This window comes from Babylonia areolata, chromosome 7 (assembly GCF_041734735.1).
Source record: "Babylonia areolata isolate BAREFJ2019XMU chromosome 7, ASM4173473v1, whole genome shotgun sequence".
Taxonomy (NCBI): domain Eukaryota; kingdom Metazoa; phylum Mollusca; class Gastropoda; order Neogastropoda; family Buccinidae; genus Babylonia; species Babylonia areolata.
The window spans coordinates 2,501,979-2,506,978 of record NC_134882.1 but is presented as its reverse complement, the minus strand read 5'-3'; the positions used below and the strand labels follow the sequence as shown (position 1 = coordinate 2,506,978).

General features: G+C 46.6%; 1 protein-coding gene across 7 annotated transcripts in view; it reads left to right on the top strand.

Moving 5' to 3' along the window:
* The window catches only part of LOC143283645 (neuronal membrane glycoprotein M6-a-like), a 233,851-nt gene that overhangs the window by 102,077 nt on the left and 126,774 nt on the right, over positions 1-5,000 (top strand). The window lies entirely within an intron of this gene.

Genomic DNA, 5,000 nt, shown 5'->3' with positions numbered 1-5,000 from the left:
CTGTCTGCTAATTGTGCGGTTCAGGTGCCAGTTGCATTGCTCGGACGGAAGAGCCTAGTATGGTCGTAACCCGCTACTAACTGTGTGTCGTATGGAACTGACCAATGGCGTAGTTCGACCAACGTAGGCATTTAGTCACGTGTAAGTGTCAAAAAGTTAGAACTAAGCAATGCAGCTGGCTCCTGCAGGTGTCTTAGTAGGTCAAGTGCGTTGAGCTTTTCATTTAAACCGGAGATGCAGTGATGAACAACACCAACAACCTCTTAGACTTCTACTACTGACTACTGTTGCTGCTTCTATTACTGCTGCTGTTGCTTCTACTGCAGCTGATACTGCTTCTGCTGCTCTAACTGCTGCAACTACTAGTACTGCTGCTGTTGCTACAATGACTACTACTGCTGTTGCTGCTACTTCAAATGCAGTTGCTACTACTACTGCTGCTAACACTACTACGGTTGTTGCTTCTATTTCTACTACACTACTGCTACTGCTATATATATATCTCCTGCTGCTGTTACTACTTGGAATAATTTTAAGCGGACTGCCTGCAAACAAAAGTTTGATTTTTTCTGGTGTAGGGCGTTCGAAAAACACCCTGCCAATACGTACCCCAGGTGGAAAATACACCTTGAGCAAGATTTACACCTTATGACTGTAAGAATTTGAAATAAATTTATGGTTTTTTTTTCAACATATTTTTTTTTCAAAGCTTGTTACATTTGGTTTAAACCTCGACAGGCTTTTCAGATCGTATGACCGCTAGAGATGACCCATTTCAGAATAGGGTTTGGGGGTGGGGTGGGGGTGAGTGGAGGTAGTGAGGCCTCCTGAACGACGGTGTTTAACGATGATGATGACGATGATGGTGATGATGATGATGATGATGGTGATGATGATGATGGTGATGGTGATGATGATGATGATGGTGATGATGGTGATGGTGATGATGGTGAGGATGATGGTGATGATGATGATGATGATGATGGTGATGATGATGATGATGATGATGATGATGATGATGATGATGATGATGATGCCGTTCCTGCTGCTGCTGCTGTCAGTTATGATAATACCAATGTTGATAATGATACTGATGATAATGATAAAACAGAATAAAATTAATTAGAATAAAATAAAACACACTTACTTGTGGAGGATCACGATTTCTTTCTTTTCTTTCTTTAGTTCTTTCTTTCTGTCTGTCTGTCTTTCTCTCTTTTCATCCTTCCTGCCTTATTTTTCTTTTTCCTTTATACCTTATAGTTTTCTTTCTTTCTTTCTTTCTTCCCTTCTTTCTTTCCAGCCTTCCTGCCTTCTTTCGTTCTTTACATTCATTCATTCTGTATTTCTCTCTCTTTACTCCTTCCTACCATGAAAATGGTACGAGAAATATATACACATATCGTTTCCACATTTCCCTAACAGTACCAACAGCTTCCTCAAACAAATCAATCCATTTTCTTGTTTGTCCTCCTTGAAGCACAGACATACATGTACACATTGGATAACTTAAGGTTATCCACAGCCGTCAGTACTTGTGGCTAAGATTAAGGTGGTATTTACAGAGAGTGTGTCCACAGATTAGGTTGAGGGCCAGTCCGGGTTTAACTTATCAGTTTCCTTGTCGGCATGGTCTGTACTGTGACAGGCGACCCTAAGCCTTGACATTGTCGGGAAGCGGGGTGTTGGTGTTGAATGGTGTTGGGCTATAATGCCTTTCAGGACATCACTATCGATATAATGCCTTTCAGGACAACACTATCGCTATAATGCCTTTCAGGACAAAAAACTATCGCTATAATGCCTTTCAGGACAAAAAACTATCGCTATAATGCCTTTCAGGACATCACTATCGCTATAATGCCTTTCAGGACAACACTATCGCTATAATGCCTTTCAGGACATCACTGTCGCTATAATGCCTTCAAGGAAAAAACTGTCGCTATAATATCTTACAGGACAAAACTAAGCAATTGACGAAGTAGCATTTGTAAAGCTGGAGTAGGTGGGTGTGGGTGACCAAAGATCGTTTGAGTGTGTGTGTGTGTGTGTGTGTGTGTGTGTGTGTGTGGCACACATACACATACACACACACACACACGCACGCACACACACACACACACGTGTTTAAGTACACACAAACACAGCCACACAGCCACATAGACACACACACACACACACGCGCGCGCGCGCACAACCACACACAGCCACATAGACACACACACACGCGCGCACACACACACACGCACACATACACTCTCTCTGACTCACTCTCTTGAACATGAACCATCAAAACACAACACCAAAACAACAACAACAAAATAAACGACAACAAAAAAGAAACAAGTAAAGAAAGAAACAGAAACCTAACTCCCACCCACCCACACAAACAGAGGGAAAACCGGGAACAAAACAGAGAAGCAAAGTCAACAAATTACAGTTCCCCCTTTCTCCCCCCTCCGTCTCACGCCCCCACCTCTCTTTCCCCCCTCCCCTCCACACACACAACGCCCCAAACCCAGCACACAGATGAATGCAGTTAACCTGCCGCCCCAGTCCAAGCCAGTTCAGTTCAATCCAGTCCACATCGCTCTCTCGTCTTGTTTTGAACCTCGCTGCCTGATCAGCATCCAGATTATCGATCTGTCCAATCGATCTTCTCCGCCCCTGCCCCTGCCCTGTGACCAGGACTTGTATGATACAAAGCTTCTCTTTCTGTCTCTGTCTCTCTTCCTGTCTCTCTCTGCTTCTCCCTGTCTCTGTCTCTCCCCCTCTCTCTCTCCTTACCCCCCCCTCTCTGTCTCTGTCTCTATGTCTCACTCTCTCCCCTCTCTCTGTCTCTCTCTCTCTCCGTCTCTTTCCCTCTTTCTCTCTCTTCCCTAAATCTATCTATCTATCTGTCTACATATTTCTTTCTTTCTCTCTTTCTCTCCCACCGTACTCTCGCTCTCTCTGTGTCTGTCCGGAGTTCCTTCTGTCACCCCTCTCTCTTCCACCTGCCCCTAATCCCCCTCTCCCACTGTCTCCACACACCCTTCCCTCTCCCACTGTCTCTCCACACACCCTTCCCTCTCCACACACCCTTCCCTCTCCACACACCCTTCCCTCTCCCACTGTCTCTCCACACACCCTTCCCTCTCCACACACCCTTCCCTCTCCACACACCCTTCCCTCTTCACACACCCTTCTCTCCCACTTTCTCTGCCACACACCCTTCCCTCTCCCACTTTCTCTGCCACACACCCTTCCCTCTCCACACACCCTTCCCTCTCCCACTTTCTCTGCCACACACCCTTCCCTCTCCCACTTTCTCTGCCACACACCCTTCCCTCTCCACACACCCTTCCCTCTCCCATCGCACACCCACGGCCGGGACTCTCGGAAACGTAAACTTTCTCTCCTTATCCCCCGCATCCATCTCTCCTCCCCCCCCCCCCCCCCATTCCCCTACCACAAGTACCTTCTCTCCCTCTCCTCCAGCGGCCTCCACCTCTCCCTCCCTTCCCCTCCCCATCCACTTTCTCCTCCCTTCCCCACACCCTGCCCCTCTCCCCCCCAAACCCCCCTCCTTTCCCTTCACCCTCTCCGCTCCATGGTCTTACCTTCCCGAGCGGTTCCTGTGAGGCTGTGTCAGTAGCTGGGGTTGTGATTAGCTAGGGGCAGGGACAGAGGGTGATCGATTATCCTTTATTGATCGCTGCCCTGTCTCTCTCTGTCTCCGTGTCATTGTCCGCCTGTCTTTCTCTTCGCCTCTGTCTGTCTCTTTGTCTGAATTGGTGTGTGTGTGTGTGTGTGTGTGTGTGTGTGTGTGTGTGTGTGTGTGTGTGTGTGTGTGTTTCTCTCTGTGACGAAATCCATGTTTTGTTCCATTGCCGTGCATACACAATCAGAAACAGACACACATTCACTGAAGAATCAAGCCCCGTGAATGATTTAAGTCGCATGCAACACGTGCTCAAAAGCGGGAATGTATTAACGTAACAGCTTTATCCAAGTTTCTTACTGTAGCACTTGATTTTGGACAGAAAGCACTGGAAAATATACAGACAACATAAAAAGCAAGTGGTATGTGCAGAAATATATATAGATATATTCATAGTTTATGACAATGGATGGTACTTATGAATTTTTTTCCATACTTTTTATTGCGTTGTTGTGGTGTGTCGTGGTTTGTAATATTTGCTTATTGTTTTTGTAACCCCCCTTGTCAAAATGGCTGTAAATCCTTTTGACAATAAACCATCATGTCACGTCATGTCTCTCTCTCTACCGTGCTGTGTGCAGGTATTGACTTTTACTCTATATTTTTCTCGTAATTCCTTGACCAGTTTTTTCGTTTGGTGTTATCAGAGTATGAAGAAAGTGCAGAAAAGTGCATTAGAACACAGAACAACACAGTACAATGCAATGCAAAGCAACGCAGCGGAACACAGCGCAGTGCTTGATTTTCTACGTTTTTGTTTTGTTTTGATTGTTGTTCTCTCTGTCTTTCTTCTCTCTTTCCAGCCCCCCTCCCCCAACCCTCTCCTCTACTGTCTCTCTAAGTTCCTCGCTCCCTCTTCGTCCTACCTTCTCCCCCCCCCCCTTTGTTTTTCCGCGCCCCCCTCTCTCTTTCACAGTTTTCTTTTTACTTTCCCCCTTCATTCTTCCCTCCCCCCCATCTCTGTCTCTCCCCTTCCTCGCTTGCACTGACCACAGCTGATGACGTCAAGGTGACTGTCCTGTCAGCCACACACACACACACACACACACACACACACACACACACACACACACACACACACACACACACACACACACACACACACACACACACACACACACACCTGCCAGGCTTGGTCAAATGGAAGTTTGGCACGACTGAACGCGTGTGTTAATTACTTTCCCGAGTTTTTAGCGATGTTCTTTGCAGCGGCGTCTGCGTTTGTCTGGGATGGTGGGGGTGAGGAGGTGGAGAGAGAGAGAGAGAGAGAGAGAGAGAGAGAGAGAAGGGGGTGGAA